Source organism: Schistocerca serialis, chromosome 1, assembly GCF_023864345.2.
Source record: "Schistocerca serialis cubense isolate TAMUIC-IGC-003099 chromosome 1, iqSchSeri2.2, whole genome shotgun sequence".
Taxonomy (NCBI): domain Eukaryota; kingdom Metazoa; phylum Arthropoda; class Insecta; order Orthoptera; family Acrididae; genus Schistocerca; species Schistocerca serialis.
In genome coordinates this window covers 1,148,477,347-1,148,493,669 of record NC_064638.1, presented here as the reverse complement: position 1 = coordinate 1,148,493,669, position 16,323 = coordinate 1,148,477,347, and positions in this window count along the sequence as shown.

Below are 16,323 nucleotides of genomic sequence, written 5' to 3'. Positions count from 1 at the left end.
TGGTGGTCATGGAAGGCTCCGTAACGGCTGTACGATACGTGAATGCCATCCTCCGACCGATAGTGCAACCATATCGGCAGCACATTGGCGAGGCATTCGTCTTCATCGACGACAATTCGCGCCCCCATCGTGCAATTCTCGCGAATGACTTCCTTCAGGATAACGACATCGCTCGACTAGCGTGGTCAACATGTTCTTCAGACATGAACCCTATCGAACATGCCTGGGATAGATTGAAAAGGGCTCTTTATGGACGACATGACCCACCAACCACTCTGAGGGATCTGCACCGAATCGCCTTGAGGGGTGGGACAATCTGAAGCAACAGTGCCTTGATGAACTTGTGGATAGCATGCCACGACGAATGCAGGCATGCATCAATGCAAGAGGACGTGCTGCTGGGTATTAGAGGTACCGGGGTATGCAGCAATCTGGAGCGCCACCTCTGAAAGTCTTCTGCATGGTGGTACAACATGCAATGTGTGGTTTTCATGAGCAATAAAAAGGGAGAAATGATGTTTATGTTGATGTCTATTCCAATTTTCTGTACAGGTTCCGGAAGTCTCGGAACGGAGGAGATCGAAAACTTTTTTTGATGTGTGTATTACTAAAGATGTCCTCGAGCTACTCACATATGTGGGAAGTTTTTCCTTATGCTCGTGCCTTCGTTAACAGCCTGCAATGGGGCACCGTGTCAAACGCTTTCCGGAAATCTAGAAATATGGCTGTTGCCCTTCACCCATAGTTCGCAGAATTACATGTGAGAAAAGGGCAAGCGATGCTTTCTAAAACCATGCTGATTCTTGGACATAACCTTCTCATTCTCATGGTAATTTATTATATTCGAACTGAGACTATGTTCAAGGATTCTGGAGCAAACCGAAATTAGGGATACTAGTCTGTAATGTTGCGGGTCCGTTCTTCTACGTTTCTTATATTATGGAGCTAGCTGTGCTTTTTTCCAGTCGCTTGGAACTTCGTGCCGGGCGAGAGATACACGATAAATGCAGACTAGGTAAGGGGATAATGCCATACAGTGCTCTTTGTAAAACCGTATTGTTTTCTAATAGATGTTTCTGCAACATCCTCAGGTGTAATCTCCGCACGGTAGAAATTTCTGTTGGCCCATTCGGTTTCAGATGCTGTCAGACCTCAGTTATTCAACATGAAGATGCTAAAAGTTGTTCCCTAAGAAATAACTCTGTTCGTAAAATGATTTTATCTTCTCTCATTGTACAACACAAATTAGCACAGCTGACACCTGGCGTCACATTTTACACCACACATTACACTTACACTGAAACATACATTCCAAGGGAATGGATTATTTGCAAAAAGCTGGTTAACTACCTGTAGTGTTTCTTCTATAGTTTCCGTTACCAGCAACTATCACCTGTATAATTGCACATTGTTTCAGTAGTGGAATGATCGTTTAACAATCTTCTGTGCAATACGAGGTGCATTCAAGTTCTAAAGCCTCCGATTTTTTTTCTCCAGACTGGAAAGGGATAGAAACATGCGCATTGTTTTAAAATGAGGCCGCGTTCATTGTCAATACATCCCAGAGATGGCAGGGCCATACGGCAGATGGAATTTTACCGCCAGCGGCGAGAATGAGAACTGTTTTAAATACTTAAAATGGCGACGTTTCCCTTACTTGAACAGCATGCAATCATTCGTTTTCTCAATCTGCGTGGTGTGAAACCAATTGAAATTCATCGACAGTTGAAGGAGACATGTGGTGATGGAGTTATGGATGTGTCGAAAGTGCGTTCGTGGGTGCGACAGTTTAATGAAGGCAGAACATCGTGTGACAACAAACTGAAACAACCTCGGGCTCGCACAAGCCGGTCTGACGACATGATCGAGAAAGTGGAGAGAATTGTTTTGGGGGATCGCCGAATGACTGTTCAGCAGATCGCCTCCAGAGTTGGCATTTCTGTGGGTTCTGTGCACACAATCCTGCATGACGACCTGAAAATGCGAAAAGTGTCATCCAGGTGGGTGCCACGAATGCTGACGGACGACCACACGGCTGCCCGTGTGGCATGTTGCCAAGCAATGTTGACGCGCAATGACAGCATGAATGGGACTTTCTTTTCGTCGGTTGTGACAATGGATGAGACGTGGATGCCATTTCTCAATCCAGAAACAAAGCGCCAGTCAGCTCAATGGAAGCACACAGATTCACCGCCACCAAAAAATTTTCGGGTAACCGCCAGTGCTGAAAAAATGATGATGTCCATGTTCTGGGACAGCGAGGGCGTAATCCTTACCCATTGCGTTCCAAAGGGCACTACGGTAACAAGTGCATCCTACGAAAATGTTTTGAGGAACAAATTCCTTCCTGCACTGCAAAAAAAAGAAACGTCCGGGAAGGGCCGCGTGTGTGCTGTTTTTACCAAGACAACGCACCCGCACATCGAGCTAACGTTACGCAACAGTTTCTTCGTGATAACAACTTTGAAGTGATTCCTCATGCTCCCTACTCACCTGACCTGGCTCCTAGTGACTTTTGGCTTTTTCCAACAATGAAAGACACTCTCTGTGGTGTCACCGCCAGACACCACACTTGCTAGGTGGTAGCTTAAATCGGCCGCGGTCCCATTTAGTACATGTCGGACCCGCGTGTCGCCACTGTGTGATCGCAGACCGAGCGCCACCACAAGGCAGGTCTCGAGATACGAAATAGCACTCGCCCCAGTTGTACGACGACTTTGCTAGCGACTACACTGACGAAGCCTTTCTCTCATTTGCCGAGAGACAGTTAGAATAGCCTTCAGCTAAGTCCATGAATACGACATAGCAAGGCGCCATTAACCGTATCTGAAGATAGTCTTATTTGTATTATCAAGATCGATGTACCACAAGGATCGAATAAAGTTAAGTATTCGAGGAGCTGCATACTTTTCTTATTAGCATTCAATAATCATCCTGTTCCAGAATTCACGCCCGTCTGCGTTAGATAGCGTGCATTTCGGCCTACTCAATCTACAAGGTGTTGGCCCATTTGCCAACACATCACTCTCCATGGCCGCACATTCACCAGCCATGCTGCTATTGCCTCAGCGATTTTCCAGTGGTCAAAACAGACTCCTAAAGAAGCCTTCGCCGCTGCCATGGAATCATGGCGTCAGCGTTGTGAAAAATGTGTACGTCTGCAGGGCGATTACGTCGAGAAGTAACGCCAGTTTCATCGATTTCGGGTGAGTAGTTAATTAAAAAAAAATCGGAGGCCTTAGAACTTGAATGCACCTCGTACACTGTGTGACTCACATAAGCCCCTCGTAAGCAACAACGTTTTGTTCACTGAAGCGACTGACAGCTTTCCTTAACAATTATGAAAGTAGGTGATTTTATGAGTTCTAAATACCAGATACCAAGTGCGACGGAATTCGACCTGAGCGTTAGGAGGAAAGTGTGGAGAATCGTGCTACAATGATCATTACGTAAAAGGTGACTGAAAAAGAAAGGATAGATTTAAATTTTTTTATTACAGACAAATTATAAAAGATAGAAACACATTGCGCATGTCACTGGCTAGAGCAAGGTTCAGAGTTTTGACTCGGCTGCGCTGTACTTTGTTTGTAACAACATGGTGTGTGGAATTTGTGTGAAGTTAATCCATCGTTCAAGTGCATTCTGCCGTCGATTCATCAAGAAGTCACCTGCGTACAAGCAGCTTTATGTGGGGCATAAAAAATTCTGGGAAGTTAGCTGCATATGCAAAAGGAAGATCACCTGTCGACCACGAACGTCTGATGAAAATGTCGAGCACTCCCTAGATGGGTTCACATGGAGGCCTCTGAAGTCTACCAGACGGGCAGGCCAGAAAGCTGAACTTCCTTAAACAAAGGTGTGGCGTGTTCTGAAACGATGTCCGCACATGAAGCCTTACAAGTCGCAGTTACTGCAGCCAGCAACTGCGTCCCAGCGACCGTAACAGAAGGTACGAGTTGTGCATTTCAGTTCTGCAGGATATGGCAGAGGACACTTTTTCCGAACGACATCTTTTCGGCCGAATCGACGCTTTATCCACCGGGTAAAGTGCACCGCCATAATTTTGGAATTTGGGGCCCGCAAAATTCTGATTTCATCGTCGAACATGACTGGGACTTACCGATATGAATCTGTTTTGTGCCGTTTCTGTTCTTTATGGACCTTTCTTTCTTTGCAGAAGAAATTGTGACAGGAATGTCATAACTGGACATGCGCAAAACTGGTTGTTTCCTCAACTTCACGAAGTTTCCAATGATTTCATTTTTATGCGTGGCGGCGCCGCGCCTCACTTTCATCTTGAGGTGCGGCGTTATCTTAACAACAGCGATCCATGGCGTTGGCTTGTAAGACTTGGATAACAAGATCCTGATCATTGCTTTTGGCCTCCAAGGTCACCAGACCCCACAAACCTAGCGATTTTTTCTGTGAAGGTATATAAAAGACAGACCTTTTTGTCCCACCTATGACAGCTACAATTCAAGAGCTGAGACATCGAATTGTTCAACCTGTCGATTCAGTAAGCAGGGGCCTGTTAACTCGTGTGCTGTTGATTAGTGTGTGGAAAGAAATGGACTAGGGGTTCGACCCTCCCCGAGCAACGATTGATGCTCATGTTGAGTGTATACTATAGCGTCTGTGCGAACATAATACTTTGAACATTCCTCCATCCAGTGATACGTGCAGTGTGTTTCTATCATTCATAGGTTCTTTGCAATAAACGTTTGAAATAAGTTCGTTCTCTTTTAATTACCATCTATAAAGTAATATCTGTGTGATTCAATGAGCATATGTTTTCTGATGGCGATTCGAGTTATGATTCCATCTTTCACACATTTTTTCGACGAATAGCCAGCTCGTCTCACTTAGAAATGACGAAAAGTGTGAGGTCATCCACATGAGTGCTAAAAGAAACTCGTTAAACTTCGGTTACACGATAAACCGTGAATTCAACTAAATTCTTAGGTATTACAATTACGAACGAGTTAAACTGGCAGGAACACATAGAAAATGTTGTGGGGAAGGCTAACCAAAGACTGCGTTTTATTGGCAGAACACTTAGAAAATGTAACAGACCGACTAAGGAGACTGCCTACACTACGCTTGTCCGTCCTCTTTTAGAATACTGCTGCGCGGTGTGGGATCCTTACCAGACAGGACTGACGGAGTACATCGAAAAAGTGCAAAGAAAGGGAGCACGTTTTGTATTATCACGAAATATGGGTGAGAGTGTCACAGAAATGATACAGGATTTGGGTTGGACATCATTAAAAGAAAGGCGTTTTTCGTTGCGACGCAATCTTCTCACGAAATTCCAGTCACGAACTTTCTCCTCCGAATGCGAAAACATTTTGTTGACACCGACGTACATAGGGAGGAACGATCACCACGATAAAATAAGGGAAATCAGAACTCGTACGAAAAGATACAGGTATTCATTCTTTCCGCGTGCTATACGATATTGGAGTAATAGAGAATTGCGGGTGGTTCAATGAACCCTCTGCCAGACACTTAAATGTGATTTGCAGAGTATCCATGTAGATGTAGATGGTCCTAGCGTTGGTGTTACGAATGTTCGTTGCCTGTGCTCCAAATAGGATGTGAAGTGTTGTTGATGTCGCATGCAAAATGGAATTTCGAAGATATGGTATCAATATGTTTTTTGTTATTTATTCATTGATTCGTGTACAAAACTCTTTTTTTAAAATCTCATAATAATAGTGTAAGTACAGTGTACCAACTATTTATAGCTGGAGTACGTAAGATAAGAATAATGAAAAAAAACAGAATATAAATACAAACATATATGCACTGTTTGAATTATACGAGATAAGATTAAAGGAAGAGAAAGAATCTCATTCAAGCAACAAAAGGAAACAAGGCTGCTCCGATGATACTCATTCAGTTTTTAGTTTGCACGGTAAAATTTACAAAATAAACATATATTGTGTTGCTTCAAAATATAGTCCTTCATCTGTGGCTATCAGGATATTCCTCAACTTGATTATTTATTTGTAATAATTTTCATTGCATAAATGCCTTTCTGAGTAAAAACTATTTTTAGTAAATATACATTGAGACTTGTTTTAAATTTGCACATTTCCTTTATGTGTTGCCTGTCGTTGGGCAGTTTGTTGTACAGAGTCGATGGTAGGGCCTAGTGGTTTATATCTTAACTTTATACTTTCCATCCAGGTTTCGGCAACCACTGTCTCTCGTTTGGTGATCAAACGTACGTATTCGCGACATATTGCTCAATTTGCTTTTTAGGATGTCTGTTTATTCGGTCCTTCGAAATACCTCACTTTTTACACAGCTAAAGGCATTGCGCTCTTTTATCTCTTTCCGTCATTATTCTAATTGTCCTCTTTTTGTAGTTTCAGCAAATTTTCGATGTTACGAGCATTTCCACATACTTGTACAACATTCTGCCATAATCGATGACAGAATGTACGTCTGCAAAGTATGTTGTTTCAGAAATGTCTTATTACGCACTGTTATTGATCTAAGTAGAAGACTCCTGCTGTGCTAATTCTTTTTTTAAGTACTCTGATACGTTCATTCTATTTTAACTCCAGATCAACAAACATACCTATCATTTGAGTGCTAGCCGCACTGTCCATGAATCACTATATACTTTAAATTTTGTATTAAGTTTTTTTTAGTTTAATAGAAGCGGTCTTTTCTATATAAAGAGTTGTTCGTGGTCTTAGCAATCATGATTTTGTACGAGTTTGATACGGCGAAAGAAATATTTCATTGTTAAAAGTGTACTGAAAAGAATTTAAAAAAAATGTATGACTGTGAAATAAGATACACAGCACGTCGCAAAAGCGCAGCCAAGTGTAACACAAGGAGAAAGAGCTCAGTGCAAGTAAATACGAGCTTGCACCAGGGACTGAGTTGCAGAAGCAAACAGGTATCAGTCCCCCCGGGTCTGTCGCAGGTGGAAGCGGTACGCCGCCACACGCCGAGATTCACTAGTTCGGCGCCGCGGCCCTTGACATTTATCTTCAGCAACGCGTTATCACCCGACATGAGACATCATTCCGCCATAAGCGACTCTGCTTCCTGTGTGCCGCTTATCAGTGGCTGAGACAGACGCCGTGCGCAAGTTACGAGGAACCAACAAGTTATTGCTATCGCGATACAGAATCTAACCTTTACTTGAACGCTGTTAAAGTTTTCTATCACGTACCCATTCATAATCTTTAACGGGTATTTCTGAAACCGTTTTTCGCTGTCGTGTTTACACGTTAAGGTCTGAAGCGGATTTGTTAGTCCAGTTAAATGTGGCGCCTGGAAAACAGCTGTTAGAGTTTATGATTTAGTCAGCGCAATGGCTATTTCTCTTCAGTTAGACGTCCGTCTAATATTTCTACTTATGCTTCATTCCACTCCGTCCATATTAGCCGAAAATTTCTAAAAGCAAGACGAAACCTGACAGCCCAAGTACGTTTCAAAAACCGATCGCCTTTACACGGGAGCGAAACTCGATTGCGAAATTGGAAAACCCTCAACCGGAAGTGGATTTCTAGAGTCGATTTTGAAGTGTTTACATATCCATCCAGAAGCAGTATCGGGAAATCAGTTTACGAAATCCGTTTTTGGGAGCCCCATGTATACGGGCTGAGTAAGTCATCTCGAATTGTAATTATTACGCTTACCAATACTTTTTTGTCTCTTACTCATGTGACGCATAATGAGATCTCTAATCTCTCTCGGTTTTCCTCTACAATCATTGTTAATTTTGTGTTAAATTGCGTTATTTTATACTTCGCTAGTTCATCTAAAAGTCTTAACCTTTAAACTTCCTTAATTTTTCTTCCAAACAGTTCACGTTGTTCTTCAACAAATAGCAATGTTCTGAACGTTAGTACTGAAAGGGAGAGCTGGATTTTCTGCAATACTCAATGCTTCTGTATTTTCTATTTACCTACATAAGTTTCGACAGCTCTCAAGGGCAGTCAAATGAAGACCGTACATTCGCCACAACGGGACCATGGAAACATTCCATTCAAAAGTAACCGCCACACGCGTTAAGACATTTGTCCCACTGGGAGAGGAGACGATCACTTTCTGTTTCGTAAAACGCGGTCGGTCGCTGACGGCTCCACAACCGCACCCACTCTTCCACGCGCCACAAATTAAGAACGCCCAGTAATGCTGTCGGGCCGAATCCTCCTGTTGCACGATAATTCCCGCCCCCACACCGCTAATCGGACAAACGCTATGCTTCAGCGATTGCGTTGGGAAGCACTGAGACATTCTCCTTACAGTCCGGAACTTTCACCGAGTGATTTTCACATCTTATCTTTAGCGACCTGAAGAAGGACAGGCTTGGACGACGGTCTCAGTTGGACGAGGAAGTGAAACAGTGAGTGCGGTTGTGGATCCTTCAGCGGCCGACCGCCTGATCGGTCTTGTCCCAGTGGGACAAGTCTTAACGCGTGTGCTGATTACTTTTGAATAGAACCCTTCCACGGTCCCGTTGTGGTGGATGTGGGGTCTTCATTTGACTGCCCCTTGTGTACGTCATCTTCTGTGTATTGATACTGCAAAATATTACACAAACTTCATGGCTGTTTTTCTGTTTTAGGCCTAGAAACTGTAACAAGTGCATTATTTCTTTTTATTGCTCATCTGCAACTTAATTGAGAAACTTGTTTAGCACAGGTTGGATTGTTTTTCTGGCTTGACAGCGTGTAATCTGCAAAGTAATCGAAAGGATTTAGTTAAATATTAATTAATTTTGAAATATTTTTTTCGAAGGTGGTAATGGGTGTACGTCCTACACTTACGTTTTTCATCCTGTTCCAGGTCTTAAGTGTGCTTTCTGGAAATGATATGACGCATTTCCTACCTGATACGAGAAGATTCTTGTTAGGCTGCGTGATTCACTTTCCTCGAAGTTCCCTCTTCCCTGAAGACGTTGGTACGTTTGAAAGGAAGAGTCAGTTTTCGAAAGTTGGTCACATTAAATCTGTATATACATCTACATCCGTACTCTGTCACTGTGAAGAGTGTGGCACCGGGTACTTCCCAGTGTATACCAGTTATTAGGGTTTGTCCCGTTACATTCACTTATTGAGTGCGGGAAAAATAACTATGTAAATGTCTCGGTGCTTCTTGTAATTAATTCAGTCGTGTCCTCCCGATCTCCATGGGAGCGATACGTAGGGAGCTGTACCATATATCTAGATTAGTATTTTAAAGCCAGAACGAGATTTTTTGACTCTGCAGCGGTGTTTTGCGCTGATACGATATTTCCTGGCAGATTAAAAACGGTGTGCCGGACCGAGACTCGAACTCGGGAGCCTTGCAAAAGTCTCGAGTTCGAGTCTCGGTCAGGCAGACACTTTTAATCTGCCAGGTAGTTTCGTCTTTTATAGCCGGTTCCTGAAACTTTGTAAGTAGGGTTTCTCTGGACAGTTGGACTCTATCTTCATGTGTCTGTCAGTTCAGTTTATCTTCATGTGCCTGCCAGTTCAGTTTCTTCAGCATCCCCGTGAAACTCTTCCAGGGATCAGACAAGCCTGTGACGATTCGTGCTGCCGAAACTTCCTGGCAGATTAAAACTGTGGGTAGCTCAGTTGGTAGAGCACTTGCCCGCGAAAGGCAAAGGTCCCGAGTTCGAGTCTCGGTCCGTCACACAGTTTTAATCTGCCAGGAAGTTTCATATCAGCGCACACTCCGCTGCAGAGTGAAAATCTCATTCTGGATTCGTGCTGCCGTTCTCTATACACGTTCCATGTCGCCTGTGACCCCTATTTGGTACGGGTCCCACACACTTGAGCAATATTATAGGACGGGTCGCACTGGTGATTTCTGACGTTTCCGCTGCTGGCGGGCACAAATAAACACCTCCCATTGTGCAGAGAGCAAACAAAAGTTTATTTAACACTATTTCCGCAGAAATATTCGCCACAATGAAACAAAAGAAAGTGAAACAATATGGATGCCACTTCTTCAGTAAGTAAAAGAAAATAAATGATAGTTCGTAAATAACGAAGGCACCTAGACTTACAGAATCTCAAAGTGAATAAATAAGCCCTGTAATACGTGCATGAGCTACACACGCTTCAGTGAACACAATCTTAAAGCCTTAAGAGCTTTACGCTAAAAACAGTGAGTTAAGTTTCTGCAATCACACCTTCTTTAATGAGCACAGTCTCCAAGTCCTAACAACTTTAGGTTAAAACGGAAAACTACATTTATCACTTGAGGCTGAAAACCCAAGTCCAAATCCAAGCTTCAGTCAAGAAGAATAAACACATAACGGTTATTATAGTGTACTTCACTGAAGAGGTATTGAGCAACGGTAATGAAATATCTGAGGGGGCAGCGTGCTGCCCAGCAGCCGACGGCCCGGTCCTTGGCGTGGCGTGGCGGAGGTTTCCAGGTTGCTGGCTGCGACACAACTGCCCTCCGTATCTCGTACGCCGACCTAAACAGCCGCCTCGTAGATCGATACGTGCGGGCCTGTTTTTGACACGTGCCGTGCCGGATGCGTGAAGAGGCGCGGTTTGCCAACGACCTCTGCCGTCACCGTGTACACCACCTGCTGATCTGGCCCGAGTGCTGTTCTGGCCGTGGGGTTCCGGGATTGCGAAGTTCCGTGTCCTCTGGACGGTAGAGGCTGTGGTCGCTGCAACCCGCATGATGAATGAGTTGTCCGTGGTGCTGTCGGCGTCTACGTCTAGGGCGTCACGGCAGTTTGCAAGCAATCAGTCTCCTTTCAGACTGATTGCTTTAACCTAGTTTACAGGGTGATACAAAAAGGTATGACCAAACTTTCAGGAAACATTCCGCACACACAAATAAAGAAAAGATGTTATGTGGACATGTATCCGGAAACGCTTAATTTCCATGTTAGAGCTCATTTTAGTTTCGTCAGTATGTTCTTCCACCTACGCTCAATGGAGCACGTCATCATGATTTCATACGGGATAATCTACCTGTGCTGCTAGAACATGTGCCTTTACAAGTACGACACAACATGTGGTTCATGCACGATGGAGCTCCTGCACATTTCAGTCGAAGTGTTCGTACGCTTCTCAACAACAGATTCCGTGACCGATGGATTTTTAGAGGCGGACCAATTCCATGGTCTCCACGCTCTCCTGACCTCAACCCTCTTGGCTTTCATTTATGGGGGCATTTGAAAGCTCTTGTCTACGCAACCCCGGTACCAAAGATAGAGACTCTTCGTGCTCGTATTGTGGACGGCTGTGATGCAATACGCCATTCTCCAGGGCTGCATCAGCGCATCAGGGATTCCGTGCGACGGAGGGTGGATGCATGTATCCTCGCTAACGGAGGACATTTTGAACATTTCCTGGAACAAAGTGTTTGAAGTCACGCTGGTACGTTCTGTTGCTGTGTGTTTCCATTCCATGATTAATGTGATTTGAAGAGAAGTAATAAAATGAGCTCTAACATGGAAAGTAAGCGTTTCCGGACACATGTCCACATAACATATTTTCTTTCTTTGTGTGTGAGGTATGTTTCCTGAAAGTTTGGCCGTACCTTTTTGTAACACCCCGTATGTTCTACTCGGGTGGGAGCGGGTGTCTCCGCTACCGAGGGTCCCTTCTGTCGATTGAGGATGTTAAGCGCACAGGGAGCTTTCCTTCATGTGTGGATTATGTGCCAACATTACGTTTCACCTCTCCATTTCACTTTCATTCTCATTCATAACACCACCACACGTGTTCTTTTACTGCCATTCACAGTGCAGAATATATGCCATCTCCAACATGTCATTTTCACAAGGAAAGCTAAAAGTCATTTGAAGACACATACCTAATATTCTGCGATAGCTTACTTAGAAACTACCGAGAAGACAAAATTAAGTCAAAAACAGTTCTCGACAGGAGCATATTAATAGTCATTCTCTCCATGTTTAACTGGTCAATCTAATGAAAAGAGATGATTTTTTTTAAATTCTTCTATTCGACATTGCAAGTTCGTTATTCATCATGAAATTTTATGATAAATATGCCTACAATTATGGAGAATTTTCAACTCTCGGAAAACACTTACTCCAGTGCCTGTATTCTTTTGAATTTGGTTCCAAATGGTTCTAATAGCTCTGAGCACTATGGGACTTAACTTCTAAGGTCATCACTCCCCTAGAACTTAGAACTACTTAAACCTGACTAACCTAAGGACATCACACACATCCATGCCCGAGGCAAGATTCGAACCTGCGACCGTAGCGGTCGCGTGGTTCCAGACTGTAGCGCCTAGAACCGCTCGGCCACCACGGCCGGCTTTGAATATGGTCTAACCATCATATAGGACTTCTTCCCCACGGTCTATGTTAAAATTTCACTTGTATAATGGTTTTCCTCGTCTCCTTGCCTCCGAATGTTGTGTCCAGAGAAATTGAAGGGTTTGTTATATCACCATATCGAAGTAATGACGACCAACACACGAATTCCAGAGGGAAGAAAAATTACAATGGCTTGACTTGGGAGAGAATTTTGAAAGATTGAACTCTGGCTGTTACATTTGAAACTCTCAAAATTTAACGCGCTGGTTTCACAATTCAATTATTTCGCGTATCAGTTAAGACAGATCTTCTGCAGAGATGGAATTTTGTGTCTAGTTCTCGATTGCGACCAGCTTATCTCTGAGTCAGTGTACGAGATGTTCGGCAAGTATTTTTGAGTTTCTGCTGTGCTAACCAATCAGGTCGCTGCTCACCTTGCCGGAAATTCTCGGTCTCAAATTCTTGCATAAGCGCTTGTATCCTGGCGTATTTGCAGTAAGATGTGTTTTCGAGTCTCATGGCCTGTTGTGTGCTGTAGAGTGTGGTGCTAAGATGTAGTGTGGCTGTAGGCACGAAGAGGGCACTTGCAGTACAATTTTGTTAGTCATTCACTGCGAACCTATCGTTCATGCACAATTATTTTGGGTAAGCCGTGCTGTCTAAGGCGCTGCAGTCATGGACTGTGCGGCTGGCCCCGGCGGAGGTTCGAGTCCTCCCTCGGGCATGGGTGTGTGTGTTTGTCCTTAGGATAATTTAGGTTAAATAGTGTGTAAGCTTAGGGACTGATGACCTTAGCAGTTAAGTCCCATAAGATTTCACACATTTTTTTTGAATAATTTTTTTTGTTCATTCACGTAGTGAAGTCACTGGAACTTTCATGATTTGGAGCCGTGTCTCGCCTGCTGAGATTCGTTCCTTGTTTCTTTCTGAGGAGAGTATGTTTCGAAGCTTGTTACAGAATCTGTTTTCTATTAATTGAGTCGAATGCTAGAACAACTAATTTTGTCAATCTTCCTATCACTAAACATTTGTAAATGTTTTGCGACTTCTATAAAATTCGCTTTGATTTTATTAGGCTTTGAAACTCTGTGCGCCACGTGTTTTTAGAGTATTAACATTACGCGTGCTATTGTGATTTAACTACATTTGTTCATTTGGGTTTCAGTTATATGGATTTACATTCAAATGTACTTTCAAATCAGTACTTTGCTCTTTATAGGAATTTATGCCGTCTTGCATTCAGCAGTTAGTATTCGATCATTCGATACGAAATATAGGCCTACTACTTGTCTTCGCCGGCCGGAGTGGCCGAGCGGTTCTAGGCGCTACAGTCTGGAACCACGCGACCGCTACGGTCGCAGGTTCGAATCCTGCCTCGGGTATGGATGTGTGTGATGTCCTTAGGTTAGTTAGGTTTAAGTAGTTCTGAGTTCTAGGGGACTGATGACCTTAGAAGTTAAGTCCCGTAGTGCTCAGAGCCATTCGAATCATTTTTACTTGTCCTCAACAATTTGTAGAATCTTTACGGATTGCGTACTGTTTTTAATACCAAAACTAGAATCACTCATCGCGAATAGTACAGTTCGCGTTTCTTTACCTGATTTTCAACACGGAGAAAAGGTATCGCTCTTGACACAGCGGGCAGAGTCGCTTTCCTTTAATCTACGAAACGTGTGCTACTTTGATGCCTTAATTTATGAGCTCTTATAAGACACCGGGTCAGAACAGGTATATAAGCCTCATTGCTTTATACATTTACACGCTTAGTGAGGCATTTGTTACGGTTACAGAACATCACGTATCTAATCGTAATCGTTGTGCGAAATAAACGTTCCCGGTCTAGATAACATTCTGCAACATTTGTGCAGCGAGGTCGCGTTACCAGTTTGATTCATGTATACCAAAAAAAAAAAAAAAAAAAAAAAAAAAAAAAAAAAAAAAAAAAAAAAAAAAAGGCTCTGAGCACTATGGTCATCAGTCCCCTAGAACTTAGAAACTTAGAAATACTTAAACCTACCTAACCTAAGAAATACTTAAACCTACCTAACTTAAGGACATCATGTGTCTAAACATTGTACACGGCGTTTGCTTTAACTTGAGTCAACTAAACATCTTGAAAACGCAGCAGTGTACGAAAAAAATGTTCTAGGTGAAAATCTAATATTACTGAAAGGGACATCCGTTCCTACAGCTGGTCACCTCATGACGACCACTCCTGCGTGGACGACGTCAACTTACTATATTCAAATGGGTATTCTTCTCCAAAAAATACGTACAGTCTACTTAAACCATTGTTTCCGCATTCGTGGTAGATGGCGCTGTAATCGATGAATATCAAGCGTGCCTCTTCGTGCAAGTAAGAACCGACTCATCTGAATCTACATATCACTTACGATGTAAATTTAAACCTTCGTGTTCTAAGGGTTTATACTGATTTCCATACGTGACTTGAGTGTTGCAAATGTCTTAGTATAGTACAAATATTATGGCTACATATTGATATTTCTGCCGAATAAGCTACTAGTATGGTAACGCTAGCCCGCCCGGTTAGCCGTGCGATCCAACACACGGCTTTCCGGATTGGGAAGGAGCGCCTCGTCCCCGGCACGAATCCGCTCGGCGGACTTGTGTCGAGGTCCAGTGAGCCGGCCAGTCTGTGGATGGTTGTTAGGCGGTTCTCCATCTGCCTTAAGTCCCATAGTGCTCAGAGCCAGCCATTGAGACGTTCCCTGGGGGGAGGGGGGGGGGGTCTACCGGGGGCCGAACCGCACAATAACCCTGAAAGATGGAGTTCGGTGTGGGGCGGCGGAGGGGTGAAGAGGGCTGCGGTAGTCGTCGTGGGGTTGTGGACCACTGCGCCTGCGGAGGGGACGGAGCCTCTCCGTCGTTTCTAGGGTCCCCGTTAACACACAATACAATACAATAGAATACAATGGTAACGTAGTTTTCTGTTCCCTATGGTATTGATTGTGGTGAGTCCCGAGACCATCGGAATACTTGATTTCCGTGACCACACTCGAACCCCACCATGAGGGTGACTGATTTCGGTGCGTGTTTGCAACCAACCGCCGGTAAAACTTTCGAGCTGGCCACTAAGCGGTTACCATCGGAATGCAAAACACAAGCACTGTAATAAGACGAAATGTCCATGAAATGGTAATGACAGACGCAACTGCCTTGGATACTCAAAGACGTCAGGCACTCCAATGGTTTGAGGGGAGGGTACGCGGCGAAATCAAGCAACCCGATGGGAACAGGTAACTGTTACATCCACGCCGTTGTTCCTGGATCGCGCTAAATATAGTTTGTAACCAGGCATTAAAACGGCTAACCGTATTGTACTGTTCAGTCAAATTTGCAACGCTAAAGTAAATTTCGAACATTGATATCAACCGTTAGAACACAAAGACTTGCTTTTTTAGTACTTTCAACATTGCAGCCCAGTCAGCAGTCCTGATAATCTAGTATATAAGAAACTATCAGCGTCGATTGCGGTAATGGAACCAACCTTTACCTAGGTTTCAACCCAAGTAATTGAGCCTTCTTCAGAAGATATACCTGATTCTATAATATGTCTACGAGGGCATGGTCTAGAAATAAAACTAAAACATCCTGAAATTGCCTACGCCTAGTCAGGCTGTTTTAGTTTTATTTCTAGACCATGCCCTCGTAGACATATTATAGAATCAGGCATATCTTCTGAAGAAGGCTCAATTACTTGTGCTGAAACCTACGCAAAGGTTGGTTTCATTACCGCAATCGAGGCTGATAGTTTCATATATATTCTTATATACGAGACTCGTATTACAAAGACTTGCGTTTATGTCGTAAATGAAATGTGGAATCAAATGAGTTTTTTATTGCAAAAACAGGCACACTTGATATCTGTCGATTATTGTGCCATCTACCACGAATGGCGGAAGACTGGTTTGAGGGGACTGATGACTCTCTAGTTTGGTCCCTTTCTCTCCAAACCAACCACCCAGCTAACTGGTTTGAGTAAACCGTGCATATTCAAAATGGTTCATATAGCTCTGAGCACTATGGGA